The sequence below is a fragment of the Salvelinus alpinus genome, chromosome 13 (genome assembly GCF_045679555.1).
Source record: "Salvelinus alpinus chromosome 13, SLU_Salpinus.1, whole genome shotgun sequence".
Taxonomy (NCBI): Eukaryota; Metazoa; Chordata; class Actinopteri; order Salmoniformes; family Salmonidae; genus Salvelinus; species Salvelinus alpinus.
In genome coordinates, this window is record NC_092098.1 from 2,596,291 (window position 1) to 2,612,607 (window position 16,317).

The 16,317-nt window shown below is 41.1% G+C and overlaps 1 long non-coding RNA gene across 2 annotated transcripts; it reads left to right on the forward strand.

The window, feature by feature from the left end:
• The first annotated feature begins 20 nt into the window (after nt 1-20).
• LOC139536651 (uncharacterized) lies at nt 21-5,388 on the forward strand. 2 transcript variants are annotated; one of them, XR_011667362.1, is made up of 4 exons: nt 21-404; nt 532-587; nt 3,464-3,586; nt 3,739-5,388. It is a non-coding gene; the product is annotated as an uncharacterized lncRNA (long non-coding RNA). The 2 variants fall into 2 exon arrangements; XR_011667363.1 differs by lacking the exon at nt 532-587.
• Nucleotides 5,389-16,317: the final 10,929 nt, after the last annotated feature.

Consider the following 16,317-nt stretch of genomic DNA (forward strand, 5'->3'; position numbering starts at 1 on the left):
ACACCATCAATCCAGACTAATAATTTGCAGAAGATAAGATCATAATGAATACTAGTATTATATGGACAGAGTAGACCTGATCCTAGATCAGCACTCCTACTCTAATGGCGAATTCTGTCTCTCCCTCATTCTTTCTGTAACTTCAGATTGACCCCCTGGTCTATGATTAGTAGATGTGAGTGAGTGGACATACAGATCTGGGACTTGCCTAGCAACAGTAGCTCTTAACTATTGGCAAGGATTTATTAGATATCCAATCACCATGAGAGATGCTTTATCCTTTTCAACACTTCTTTTGCAGGAGAGGTGAGCCCCTTGGTGCATTCTGCTGAACATCGCTGAGGCCAGGAAGAATTCCGAAGTAGGAGCCATGTTCATCTCCATGCAACGCTCTACTGACCGAGGTAGACTATGCTTTGAGTAGCAACTGAAACGCACTCACATTTGACTTGACCTTATAGTGACAGCACTCTACTCACAGGTAGCCCCATCTTCCTTCCTATCCCATTCACCTCCCTTTCTCCACTTTAGGTGCCACGTGGTCTCCCATCTACTTCATAGTGGCCTCAGCTGGCTTTGGCTTCCAGGTGGATTACAGTTACAATCCCGTTTGCTTCCACCAGCCTCATTTATCAACTAGGGGCTTCACATTCTTCTAGAGGCGCTGATTTTACTTTATAAATTAAATGTTATCAGGGTCGGATGACTTACAATAGTGAATGATTATATTCCCTCAGGGGACAGTACCGGGGACTGTAAGTGGGCTGTTGCCTGATTAGGAGTTTACAGAAGTTTTTGGGGAATAAATTATTTTCTATATTATACTGAACAAAAATATAAACGCAACATGCAACAATTCCAAGGATTTTGCTGATTCACAGTTCACATAAGGAAATCAATCAATTGAAATAATTTAATTAGGCCCTAATTTATGGATTTCACATGACTGAGCAGGGGCGCAGCCATGGGTGGGCCTGGGAGCGAAAGGGCTTTATTACAGACAGACATACTCCTCCGTTTCATCAGCTGTCCGGGTGGTTGGTCTCAGACGATCCCACAGGTGAAGAAGCCGGATGTGGAGGTGCTGGTGTAGTTACACGTGGTCTGCGGTTGTGAGGCCGGTTGGACATACTGACAAATTCTCTAAAATAACACTGGAGGCAGCTTATGGTAGAGAAATGAGCATTCTATTCTCTGGCAACAGCTCTGGTGGACATTCATGCAGTCAGCATGCCAATTGCACGCTCCCTCAAAACTTGAGACACCTGTGGCATTATGTTGTGTGACAAAACTGCACATTTTAGAGTGGCCTTTTAATGTCCAACACAAGGTGCATCTGTGTAATGATCATGCTGTTTAATCAGCTTCTTGATATGCCACACCTGTCAGGTGGATGGATTATCTTGGCAAAGGAGAAATGCTCACTAACAGGGATGAAACAAATTTGTGCACAACATTTGAGATTAACCTCTACTTCATCACCCTCCCGGATCCGGGATCCTCCTCATCAAAAAAGCTGACTAGCATAGCCTAGCCTAACGGGACAGGGATATCATATAATATAATTTTCATGAAATCACAAGTCCAATACAGCAAATGATAGATAAACATCTTGTGAATCCAGCCATCATTTCCGATTTTTTTAATGTTTTACAGCGAAAACACTATGTATTTCTATTAGCTAACCACAATAGCCAAACACACAACCGCATATTTTCACCATGTTTCCACCGCATAGGTAGCTTTCACAAAACCGACAAAATAGAGATAAAATTAGTCACTAACCAAGAAACAACTTCATCAGATGACAGTCTTATAACATGTTATACAATACATTTATGTTTTGTTCGAAAATGTGCATATTTGAGGTATAAATCATAGTTTTACATTGCAGCCACCATCAAAAATAGCACCAAAGCAGCCAGAATATTACAGAGAGCAACGTGAAATACATAAATATTCATCATAAAACATTTATGAAAAATACATGGTGTACAGCAAATGAAAGATAAACATCTTGTGAATCCAGCCAATATTTCTGATTTTTTAATTGTTTTACAGCGAAAACACAATATAGAATTATATTAGCTTACCACAATAGCCAACCACACAAACGCATTTTTTCATTGCAAAGGTAGCTTTCGCAAAAACCAGCAATAGATATAAAATGAATCACTAACCTTAGGACAACTTCATCAGATGACAGTCTTATAACATCATGTTATACAATACATTTATGTTTTGTTCGAAAATGTGCATATTTAGAGCTGCAAATCGTGGTTATACATTGTGAATACGTAGCAACATTTCCCCAGAATGTCCGGAGATATTTTGGACACTCACCTAATCTGACCAAAGAACTCATCATAAACTTTACATAAAAATACTTGTTGTATGGCAAATGAAAGATACACTGGTTCTTAATGCAACCGCGGTGTTAGATTTTTTAAAATAACTTTACCACAACATACAGCTTGGGTTATTGTGAGACAGCGCTCACCAACACGGCGGAGAATAGGCATCAACATATTACACAGAAATACGAAATAACATCAGAATTCCATCAGAATGTTGTGCAAGGAGTCCTATTTCCAGAATAAATCGTTGTTTGGTTTTAGAATGTCCATTTCTTCTGTCGAATTCGCGCCAGAATGCTAGCCAAGGTTGCTAACATTCCCATCCTCTCTTGGCGCAAAGAACGGAAAACTCCAAAAGTCCCAATAAACGTTGAATAAACTGATAAAACTCGGTTGAAAACCTACTTTATAATGTTATTATCATATGTATCAAATAAAATCAGAGCCGGAGATATTCGCCAAACGTATATGTATACCGAACGCTTTTCAGAAGACAATGTCGAGGTCCCTCGCGCGCCGTCGAAGACAAAGAAAATACCGGACCTGTCACTCCAAAAGCTCTTGTTCGGCCTCAGCTCAAGCTAGACACCCCATTCCACCTTCCACTGCCTGTTGACATCTAGTGGAAGGCGTATGAAGTGCATACATATCGATAAATAAAAGCCAGTTGAATAGGCAGGCCCTGAAACAGAGCCTCGTTTTCAGATTTTTCACTTCCTATTTGGAAGTTTGCTGCCAAATGAGTTCTGTTTTACTCACAGATATAATTCAAACAGTTTTAGAAACTTCAGAGTGTTTTCTATCCAATAGTAATAATAATATGCATATTGTATGATCTAGAACAGAGTACGAGGCCGTTTAAATTGGGCACGATTTTTTTGAAAACAGCGCCCCCCCCCTATTGACAAGACGTTTTAATAAGCTTTTTGTGCATATGGAACATTTCTGGGATCTTTTATTTCAGCTCATGAAACATGGGACCAACACTTAACTTGTTGCCTTTATATTTTTGTTCAGTATAGTTAGTTTATAATAATTTAGACTTCATCTAATCCCAACCTGACAGTGTGCCTTTCAACTAATCTATTTTGTTTTCCAACCCTCAGGAGATTATGAGAAGGGCGTGGGACACCTGACCAATGCCATTGATGTGTGTAGTTAACTTCAGCAGCTCCTCTAGGTGCTCCAGCAGACCACCTGTCTTTTTAGATCTGTCCATTATCAGCCAGGTGAGGATGTTCTCCCATGGAAAGTAAGGGATGTTGTGACACCAAATTGGCCTAAAGTTGCCTGGTTACCGCCTCCTTTCTCCGAAAAGTAAAATGCATGCACTTTTTATATTATGTGTATCCTAATTGACGTGCTTGTATCTCCATTCCAGAAACCACAAACGTTGCTTCCTACCACAAGCATCCTACAGTACTCAACTCCAACTACTGAGCCTCCACTCCAACCAACTGTGTTTCATTACCTGAAAATGTTGAAATACCCTCCTGTTGTGATTCAGAGCATATTACTTAACTCTTCTCCTTGCATGTCATGCCCTCTGCCTCTTTATAACCTGTAGTCCACCGGTGTTTGTGGTCGATCACCTCTTAGGGGAGCAGGACCTCACAGGCCATCCCGTTGCACCGCAGCTCAGATTAATAGAACTCCTCATTGTGCAAGGGCAGTGTTTCCCTACTCCGTTCCTCAACAGTACACATTTTGTTGTAGCCCTGGAAAAAACACACCTTATTCAACTCAAGGGCTTGATGATTAGTTGACAAGTTGAGTCAGGTGTGCTTGTCTGGGGCTACAATAAAAATGTGTACTGTTGGGGGTACTTGAGGACTGGAGTTGTGAAACACTGTGCTAGGGCAATAATGCGGATACGGCAGTGACGTAGGAATGCCGGATGTCCCAACTCCGCCCGTTCCTCAATGCCAAACTGACGTTTTTTTAACGTGCAGACGTATAAGCCGGTACATTGTGGGAGGCAACCCGTCTGAGACTACCAGCCGGCTATGTATTATTGATTGATGACTGTTGGAACTGGCTAACAAACAGGAAGTGCCAGTTGTTTTAATCTTGTAACTTAAAAATACACTTTTTATAAAGTGTTGCCTGGTCCATTGTAATGCTCAGAACTCATGAGCCAATTCAATGGGTGGCTTGACACGAACCAGTCTTCCTATGGTTCCCCCTCAGTAAAAAGGAACTGCTGTAGTCTGGTAGTTGGGCCATGTTAGGTAACTCTATAGGCGGTAGGTGTTACATAGTCATATGGCCAATGTATTCTGTAAATATAATTACAATACAGACATGTACATGCTCTTTAGTGAAGTTCTGTCCACTTTGTTGGAAACCTACATTGAACAAAAATATAAAAGCAACATGTAAAGTGTTGGTCCCATGTTTCATGAGCTGAAATAAGATTCCATACGCACAAAAATATTATTTCTCTCAAATGTGCACAAATATGTTTACATCCCTGTTAGTGAGTGTTTCTCCTTTGCCAAGATGATCCTTCCACCTGACAGGTGTGGCATATCAAGAAGCTGATTAAACAGCATGATCAGTACACAGGTGCACATTGTGCTGCACTCTAAAATGTGCAGTTTTGTCAAACAACACAATGCCACAGATGTCTCAAGTTTTGAGGGAGTGTGCAATTGGCATGCAGACTGCAGGAATGTCCACCAGAGCTGTTGCCAGATAATTACCATAAGCTGTTTTCGAGAATTTGGCACTACGTCCAACCGGCCTCACAACTGCAGACCACGTGTAACCACACCAGCCCAGGACCTCCACATCCGTCTTCTTCACCTGCAGGATCGTCTGAAACCAGCTACCTGGACAGCCGATGAAACTGAGAAGTATTTCTGTCTATAATAAAACCCTTTTTTGGGGGAAAAACCCATTCTGATTGGCTGGGACTAGTTCCCCAGTGGGTGGGCCTATGCCTGCGCCCCTGCCTAGTCATGTGAAATCCATAGATTAGGGCCTAATCCTTATATGATCTGTAACTCAGTAAAATAGTTGGAATTGTTGCATGTCGCGTATATATTTTTGTTTAGTATAGTTGCGTACTACTTAGAAAAATTGTAACCTGTTTGTTGAACACCAGTGCATTTTTAGGACAAGAATGACTGCGTAACCTTTAGGACAATGTTTCCATCATAGGTCCACAAGGCTACAGTAAGGGTATATTGTTAAATGTTCAGATTGGCCATGACAAATCAATGAACTAATGATATCAACGTTATTTACATTATACCTCACACAACCTTTTCATGTTGACAGTGGCAAGGAACCACTTGATATGCATTTATTGTAGGATTTTCTATCTCATGAAACAAGATGTATCTTTAAAAGTATTGACTCAAGCAACAACTTTATTGTTCAAGCAAATATGGTGTAAACAGTAGTGGAGGGACAGAGCAAGCAGATGTGCTTCCCCCATCTTTGGGGATACACTTAGGGTGGAGTTTCAGAGGAAGCCAAAGATGGTGGATAAATTCAGATTGTTTACTCAGGCCGTGTACCATTGTCTATTTAAGGGGGTGGCTCTCCCATAGACACCCAATCTGATAGCAGCTGGGTCTGCTCTACTTAGTTCATTGACTTGAATTGAAACAGAAAACATTTGGGAGTGGGATGTCTCACTTCTACTTCCGCCTCTGGTGAAGCTCTTGATTCACCTTTCTAGACCAAGAGGTTATGCAGCGGGGTCCAGCTGAGGCTACTATGAAGGAGATGGGAGACCATCTTGAAGGGAGAAGAGGGTACCTATACCGACGAGTAATGTAAAATGCGTGTGTGTGTGCCTGCCTGCCTGTCAGTTAGTTGCTACTCAAAGAATAGTCTACCTCGGTCAGTAGACCGTTGCATGGCGATTAACATGGCTCCTACTTTGGCTGGTGGAGTTATTCCTGGCCTCAGCGATGGTCAGCAGACTGCACCAAGAGGCAAAGGACAGCAGGGGGATCTGATAGGTGCTCTCCTCTCCTGCAATAGAAGTGTTGAATGCAAGATAAAGCATCTCTCCTGGTGATTGGATGTCAAATGAATCCTTGCCAATAGTTGAGAAGAGCTGCTGTTGCCAGGCTAGTTCCAGATCTGTATGTCCACTCACCCACATCTACTAATCATAGACCAATCTGAAGTTATAGAAAGGATGGGGGAGAGAGAATTCGCCATCAGAGTAGGAGTGCTGATCTAGGATCAAGTCCAATCTGTCCATATTCATTATGATCTTACCTTTTGCAAAATCTTAGTCTGGATTGTTCTCTTGGGTCAAAGTGGACCCTGTACATCAATGAAATATGATTAGTTCTGTAAATCCATATGAACATGTACTAGCTAGCACTGTAGTAGTGCCTAATATAGAATAGTCCAAGACAGACGGACAGGCTGGCAAACAAACACACATACACACAATCTGAGACCTGGGCAAAATAGGCAAATGCTAAACAAATGTTGCTATTCATAGGTTGCACCTCAGTCATTGGGCCATGTCATGCCATTGGTGGAGTTCGTTTTGCATGTCCAGATGCCCCGGGTGAGGGGATATTTCACTTAAGAAATAATGCAATGGAATACAATTGACAACCTCCGCTCACCCGGGGCATCGGGCCATGCAAAATTAACTCCACCATTAAGAACGTTCTCAAGCCGTTCTTACATCTGGACATGCAAAACGAACTCCACCAATGGCATGACATGGCCCAATGACTGAGGTGCAACCTATGAATAGCACCCTCTACCGGTGGCGCCATACTGGGATCGGAGGGTCTAATTGGCATCTACACCCTCAGTTTTGGGTTGCTTCCGCATAATGACAGGCGCGTGTAAATGCCCAAATGGGAAGGGAAGTGGAGAGGTTTGGAGGCGGACTTCAGGTTCCAGGAAATCGAGGAATACGGGAGAAAGAGAGCGTTGAGGTAGATATTGGTAAAGAAGAACATCAAGACGAAGTGGCTGCTTTACAAGTGGGATGCATTGTTGAGTGCTACATCCGGAGGGGTTTGTGCTGGTTGTACGGAGATTGTGACAGCTGGTTAAATGGTCATAAGGCAAGAACAAGATGTATGTCAAGAGAAGTGCAGCATTGTCATAAGGAGAAAAAAGAGGCGGTCAGAGAGAGGGAGGAAGAGGGTGAGCTTGAGTTGGTTAAAAATTGTGGGAAAAAGGAGATGGTTTGTTAAAGAAGAATGGTAGAAAGTGTAAGCAGAGGGAGCTGAAGACAGGCGGAGAAATGGAAGTGAATGAGGGCGAAGTATTGGAGGTGGTAGGTGTGAAGTTCTCTGAGCACGAGGCTTGCACCAAGGGTCAGGATAAAGATGAGTCTGTGACAGCAGGAGTGACGTTTTTGGTAAAGTGGACCCTTGCCTTTTGGCTGATCCATTTGAGGTTTCAGGGTGGGTGAAAACAGTTGGGTGCTGTGGAATCGGTGAGGGTAACCAGAAGTGGTCTTGTGATAATTGTATGTGTTTGCTGGTTAGAGGGAGCAGGTGCTCCGTGTTTAAACTAATGGGGGCAAGAGATGTGAATTGTTTTGCTCTCAAGAAAAGGGTGCCATTGAAAGAGTGATTACTGGGGGTAGCAGTAAATGTGAAAGCTGACCAACTGAAGATTCCCTGTGTTTGTGATGCTCGCCGTTTGGTGCGACGCAGACAGGATGGCGTGAGTGGAGAAACAGAGGAGTCATTGTCTGTTCTGTTGAGTTTTGATGTTGAGTCTTTGCCTGACAAAGTGATGTTAGGAAATATAAATGATCCTGTACAAGCTTTTGTGCCGACTACATTATGTTGTTACAGGTGGCAAGCTTATGGGCATGTGGCAGCAATGTGTTGGAGGGAGGTTCCAACGTGTGAGATGTGTGCAAAAGGGCATGAGACAAAGAAATATGTAGCATTGGGGAAAGTTGTGGTATGTGTTAATTGTAGGGGTGCCTATGGGGCTGGGGATCAGATGTCCAGTGCGAGAGAGGCAGGTTGAGGTTTCGAGTAGTGCAGAAGTTGTCATATGCTGAGGCAGTGAAGAAAGTAGAAGATTGGTCAAGGGGGAGGGTTTCTGAGAGGAGGAGTGTGAGTAGTAGATCTGTACCAGTACAAGTGATATATGTTTCAGTAAGATTGGACTTTTGGCATTTATAGTAATGGTTATCAACTGTACTGCAGGGATGGAACGTAAGTCGTGGAAAGTAGAGGTTGTGGTGGTAGCTGCAAAGAGGTATTTGGGTGTGCGAGACATCAGAATAGTTACAGGGTGTGTTAAGTGGTGGTGTCCCATCCTTTCAGGCTGTTGGCCTGAAGTAGAACTAAATAGATTCAAATAGTGGAGTATGGTATTTATTGTTATTTTTTGTGAGTATAGTGTTAGATGGTAGGGTATTTGTTATTTGTATTATTATTATTATATATGTATATATATACAGTGGTTGGCATCCAATAAATGTTGCATTACCGCCATCTACTAGACTGGAGTATAACTCCCTTTGCTTAAAAAAAATATATATATATATATTAAGCAAAGTATAAGGGAGTTAGACTCCAGTCTAGTAGATGGCGGTAATGCAACATTTATTGGATGCCAACCATCGTTAAACCTCGAAGAAGAAGAAGGCGCCATACTGGTGCCCAAAAGTCGTTATAGATGGAGCCTAACGACATTTATGTCTAAATAACACTATAGTGACTTGGAAATAAGATATTGCTGGAGTAAGCAGATGTTTAGTAGGAAACAACTTTCCCATCATTAACATGTTGTCAAATGGATGGGAATGTTGTCAATAGCTAAAAAAGTTAGCCCAAAATAGCTAGCAATGCTAACGGTAGCTAGCTAAAATCCGAGTTGGAAATCCGTGTTGGTCTCCCCCCAATCTTAGCTAGCTAACGTTATACTGCATCTGAAGTCAATCTGGTGACATTAAAATGATGACTAAAGGTTTTCTACACATTTTTAGACTCCCTTTAAAATGTTTATTTTATGTATTTAACGAGGCAAGTCAGTTAAGAATTAGTCAGTTAAGAATTATTTTCAATGACGGCCTACCCCAGCCAAACCCTCCCCTAACCCAGACGACGCTGGGCCAGTTGTGCGCCGCCCTATGGGACTCACGATCACGGCCGGTTGTGATACAGCCCGGGATCGAACCCGGGTCTGTAGTGACGCCTCTATCACTGCCGATGCAGTGTCTTAGACCGCAGCGCCACTCAGGATCCCTTTGTAATGTCGTTGTATTTCCAAGTCACTGTAACACGGAACCCAAACTGGCTGCGTGTGTGCGCCATCGTGCATACATTTATTTTGTCCCCCCACACGAAACACGATCACGACACACAGGTTAAAATATCAAAACATACTCTGAACCAATTATATTAATTTGGGGACAGGTCGAAAAGCATTAAACATTTATGGCAATTTAGCTAGTTAGCTTGCTGTTGCTAGCTAATTTGTCCTAGGATATAAACATTGAATCGTCAACCGAATCGTTTCTAGTCATCTCTCTTCCTTCCAGGTTTTTCTTCTCTTGACTTTATATTGCGATTGGCAACTTTCATTAATTAGGTGCATTACCGCCACTGACCTCGTTTGTCTTTCAGTCACCCACGTGGGTATAACCAATGAGGAGATGGCACGTGGGTACCTGCTTCTATAAACCAATGAGGAGATGGCAGGACTTGCAGCGCAATCTGCGTCAGAAATAGAACTGATTTCTATTTTAGCCCTTGGCAACGCAGACGCTCGTTGGTGCAATAATTGTATAACATAGATTTCAAAATGTATTTTGCAACGCTCGCGCACGCGACGCGAGTGGTGTGGTCAGCCTGTAATGCGCTTTTGATTAAATCAGCGCTCATTAGTCAGTCGGACATGCTTCTTAGATAGAGGCTTGCTTGTTCTTGAGAATAGCCATAGCTAGCTACAATAGTGATCCCCTCGAGAGTAGTTAATTTCAGTGCATCATTCAGATAAAGTTAGTTGTTGTGCTAGAAATGATATAATAATGTTAGCTAATTGTTTCACCTTCCAAATGTGAAATTACAAGACAAAAAGGACACTTACCTAAACTGTTCCTCCATGTCCTCTTAGTGGTGAAGGTAAGGTAGCTAGATGATCTCCTTCCAAGAGACTTCTGACAAAATGCACAGTCCCATGGGGGTCTAGAAGTAAATGCCTGACTGTGTTTTGGGTCACCACATAACCCGTTCGGATGCATTTAAGATGCATTAGTTTGTATCCATTAATTTGTCCATGTCCGCCCAGTTGATCAAGAAGGAATAACGCTATGTTAAGGAGGTCCGATTGTTTTTCCATCTGCTGTAGAGCAATTGATAACTCACATTTCACCGCAATGTATGTAAACTAATGACAACACCATCTACTGTATATTGCTCAATGACACTAATATCTCCAAATGCCTCGAACCAAGGACAAAATAAAAGTTGATAAACTCAAGCTAACCATCCATAATATGAACCTGTGCATGAGACGAAGCCAAGCTTGCCAAGTAGCCTATGCTAACGTTTCAGGATAATAAATGCTATTTTGCTAAATAATGTACAACTGGATGATTTCAGAATAACGATATCTTTCTCATAATAACGTTATCTTTCTGATAATAACAAGATAATGGACTATTTCATTATGAGTGATTGAATTATTTCATAATAACGTGATCTTATCTCATTTTTTATATATATATAAGTCGGAAGTTTACATACACCTTAGCCAAATACATTTAAACTCAGTTTTTCACAATTCCTGACATTTAATCCTAGTAGAAATGTCCTGTCTTAGGATCACCACTTTATTTTAATAATGTAAAATGTCAGAATAATAGTAGTGATTTATTTCAGCTTTCATTTCTTTCATCACATTCCCAGTGGGTCAGAAGTTTACATACACTCAATTAGTATTTGGTAGCATTGCCATTAAATTGTTTAACTTGGGTCAAACGTTTCGGGTAGCCGTCCACAAGCTTCCCACAAAAGTTGGGTGCATTTTGGCCCTGTCAAAATGACCTTATTTCCTTTGTTCAGTCTTGTTTAGTTGGTCAGGACGTGAGCTGGGTGGGCATTCTATGTTATGTGTTTCTATGTTGGGTTTATTGTTTGGCCTAATATGGTTCTCAATCCGAGGCAGGTGTTTGTCATTGTCTCTGATTGGGAACCATATTAAGGTTGACTGTTTTCACTGTTTGTTTGTGGGTGATTGTTGCCGTGTCTGTGTTTGTTCGCCACACGGTACTGTTTTTGTTCATTTGTTCACGTCGTTTATTGTTTTGTATTTTGTCAAGTGTTTTTCGTCTTCGTTTAAATATTAAAGTATGTATTCAAACCACGCTGCGCTTTGGTCCGATCCTTGCTACTCCTCAGACGAGGAGGATTACGACGAGCGTTACAGGCCCATTCCTACCAACAGAGCTGGTGTAACTGAGTCAGGTTTGTAGGCCTCTTTGCTCGCATACGCTTTTTCAGTTCTGCCCACAAATTTTCTATGGGATTGAGGTCAGGGCTTTGTGATGGCCACTCCAATACCTTGAAGTACTCTTGGCGTCATTGTCCATTTGGATGACCCATTTGAGACCAAGCTTTAACTTCCTGACTGATGTCTTGAGATGTTGCTTCAATATATCCACATAATTTTCCTCCCTCATGATGCCATCTATTTTGTGAAGTGCACCAGTCCGTCCTGCAGCAAAGCACCCCCACAACATAATGCTGCCACCCCCGTGCTTCACGGTTGGGATGGTGTTCTTCTGCTTGCAAGCATCCCCCTTTTCCTCCAAACATAACGATGGTCATTATGGCCAAACAGTTCTATTTTTGTTTGATCAGACCAGAGGACATTTCTCCAAAAAGTACGATCTTTGTCCCCATGTGCAGTTGCAAACCGTAGTCTGGCTTTTTTATGGCGGTTTTGGAGCAGTGGCTTCTTCCTTGCTGAGCGGCCTTTCAGGTTATGTCGATATAGAACTCGTTTTACTGTGGATATAGATACTTTTGTACCTGTTTCCTCCAGCATCTTCACAAGGTCCTTTGCTGTTGTTCTGGGATTGATTTGCACTTTTCGCACCAAAGTGCGTTCATCTCTAGGAGACAGAACACGTCTCCTTCCTGAGCGGTATGACGGCTGCGTGGTCCCATGTTGTTTATACTTGCGTACTATTGTTTGAACAGATGAATGTGGTACCTTCAGGCATTTGGAAATTGCTCCCTTCAGGCATTTGGAAATTGCTCCCATGGATGAACCAGACTTGTAAAGGTCTACAATTATTTTTTCTGGGGTCTTGGCTGATTTCTTTTGATTTTCCCATGATGTCAAGCAAAGAGACACTGAGTTTGAAGGTAGACCTTGAAATACATCCACAGGTACACCTCCAGTTGACTCAAATGATGTCAATTAGCCTATCAGAAGCTTCTAAAGCCATGACACAATTTTCTGGTATTTTCCGAGCTGTTTAAAGACACGGTCAACTTAGTGTATATAAACTTCTGACCCACTGGAATTGTGATAGAGTGAATTATAGTTGAATAATCTGTCTGTAAACAATTGTTGGAAAATTACTTGTGTCATGCACAAAGTAGATGTCCTAACTGACTTGCCAAAACTATAGTTTGTTAACAAGAAATTTGTGGAGTGGTTGAAAAACTAGTTTTAATGACTCCAACCGAAGTGTATGTAAACTTTTGACTTCAACTGTATATATAGATATTTATACACAGTACCAGTCAAACGTTTGGACACCTACTCATTCAAGGGTTTTTCATATTTTTTTTACTATTTTCTACATTGTAGAATAATAGTGAAGACATCAAAACTATGAAATAACACATGGAATCATGTAGTAGCCAAAAAAGTGTTAAAGAAATCAAAATATATTTTTGATTTTAGATTCTTCAAAGTTGCCAACCTTTGCCTTGATGACAGCCTTGCACACTCTTGGCCTTCTCAACCAGCTTCACCTGGAATGATATTCCAACACTCTTGAAGGAGTTCCCACATATGCTGAGCACTTGTTGGCTGCTTTTCCTTCACTCTGCGGTCCAACTCATCCCTAACCATCTCAATTGGGTTGAGGTTGGGTGATTGTGGAGGCCAGGTCATCTGATCAAGGTCACTAAAATAAAGATCACAGAATTTGTAAATGTTCCTCTTTGTGATGACACGGGGCTTAGATTTTTGTATCCACACATCTCTAACACAAACAACTGGGCAATGGTCACTAATGTCTTGGGCGAAGACACCAGTAGAAACATATTTCTCTGGTGTATTCATTAAATTAAGATCAAATCAGAGTTGACTTTGCAGGATCTCTAGGGTTGGGCCGTGTAGGTTTAGTCACAAGCTGGGTTAGGTTTAGATCATTACACATGCTTTTTTGATTGACTGAAGCCTGCATTTCCCAATCGTAATTTAGGTCACCCAGGATACTAACTTCTGGTTTAGTAAAAGAAGACAACAAACTAGTTAACTCCTCGAGTACACAAAGGTTAGCCATGTGGAGGACGGTAAACCCCTATATCAGTTATGGATACATTTTTCCCCAGACCAAAGTAAAGAGGTAAAAACATAATTTACCCCTGAGTCAATACTTTGTAGAAGCACCTTTGGTAGCGATTACAGCTGTGAATCTTTCTGCATAATTATTTAAGAGCTTTCCACACCTGAATTGTGCAGCATTTGTCCATTATTCTATTGAAAATTCTTCAAGCTCTGTCAAATTGGTTGTTGATCATTGCTAGACAACCATTTTCAGGTCTTGACCTTTTTAAATAGAGTCAAGTTAAAATTGTAACTCGGCCACTCAGGAACATTCACTGTCTTCTTGGTAAGCAACTCCAGTGTAGATTTGGCCTTGTGTTTTAGGTTTTTGTCCTGCTGAAAGTTGAATTAATCTCCAAGTGTCTGATGGAAAGCAGATTGAAACAGGTTTTCCTCTACGATTTTGCCTGTGCTTGGCTCCATTCAGTTTCCTTTTTATCCTGAAAAACTCCCCAGTTCTTAACAATTACAAGCATACCCACAACATGATGCAGCCACCACTATACTTGAAAATATGTAGAGTGGTACTCAGTGAATTGTTGTATTGGATTTGCCCCAAATATAATGCTTTGTATTCAGGACATAAAGTTCATTTATTTGCTACAGCTTTACTTTAGTGCCTTATTGCAAACAGGATACATGTTTTTGAATATTTTATTTTCTGTACAGGCTTCCTTCTTTTCATTCTGTCATGTTGTTGATCCATCCTCAGTTTCCTGAGGACATTTCAGCTTTTCATTTTTAATTAATTTGTTAAAATATTGTAAAACATAATTCCACTCTGACATTATGGGTTATTGTGTGTAGACCAGTGACAAGAAATCTCAAGTTAATCCATTTTAAATTCAGGCTGTAACAACTTTTTCCACATTTTGTTAAGTGGTGTGAATACTTTCTGAAGGCACTGTAGCTTGAGCAAACATCCTACCCATTTGATTTATCATAGTAGCAGGCTAACAGAAGGCAGCATCAAGAAATGACCAGACCGAAACATGCAACTTCGGGTAAAATTACGAAGCGAAGCGAGTGGATTTAGAAATACATTGTCGCTTTATCCAGTCAGAGCAGCAGGATCAACATACAGCCTGCCCATTTCTTTACAGACACATAGCACCTTGAATGTGATTGAAAGATGCGCGCTAGCACCCGATTTGAAAAATGATCACGGATAATAACAAAAAAAAACCTCTGATCATAATCGTATCAGGACAATTTCCCATATCCGTTATAATACTTGTTTTGTCCAACTACTCGGCACACCCCTAATTGTCAGCTATACTCTGGTCATTATTTGAATTGGCCAACCAGCTAGCTAGCAACGAACCTGAAACATTGTTTAGAAAATTGCTTGTAGTTGCCTGGCTTGCTAGGTGGACATTTACAGAATATGTTTTAAACGCATGGGTTTATTGGTGTTAACATTCTGGAGAGAAATGCACACATATATATATATATATCTATATATATATAAAAAACATAGCTGATATGGCTGACATGCTTTAAAAGAATTGGTTTCTACTGACAATTGAGATCTCCAAACTATGTCATAAGGGGACAACGAGCAGATAAGAGGCAATCTGTAATTTCGATTAAGACATTAATGAGCGAGCTAGGATGGACGTAGTCAATAACTATTTGTTCAGCACTTTTGAAGTGTACAGCGACAGAATTCAGAATATGGGCCTTTCTTACAGTATTCTCCTTGTACACCAAGTCAGAACCGTAGGATAAATAAAGGGGGTATATAAGCAGACAATGAAAGCTCTTACAATATTCGATGATTACATTTCTCTAAAATAGACTATAGTCTACATGTGCACCACCAAGTCAGAATAGTAGGCTAAATTATGAGAGGGAAAGGGGGACCTAATTATTAGGTTGAGGCACATGGGCTACTAACAGCTTACTACGCAACATACACTTAGTATTATTATTTTGTTAGCTACAGTATACATATCTCCCTGGCATATTACATCATTTAAGCAGCAGCATACAATACATTTTTGGACTCACTTTGTTGTGCTGTGCTCACTTAAACAGGAAGGTGGCACGGCGGTCCTTCTTGGGAAAATTTTGTCATCAATGTCTAACATTCTCTGGATTTATGGTGCTTTCAAGACAACTGGGAACTCATTAAAAAAACAAGGTTGAATCATGACGTCAGTGATCTTCAGGTCAGAGCTCTAGAAAGAGGCCTGAGTTCCCGACTTGGAATTGCGAGTTGGATGACCGTTCCCAGTCGGAGCTCGTTTTTTTACGATTTCCCAGTTGTCTTGAACTCACTGAAGTCTTAGATTTCCCAGTTCTGAGTTTCCAGTAGTTTTGAACGCAGCAAAAGTCATGCTGCATTGACAGCATGTTCAATGTGGAATGTTTATCCTTTTAAGCTTGGAAGAGAGACCCTTTTTATTTTTTATTTCACCTT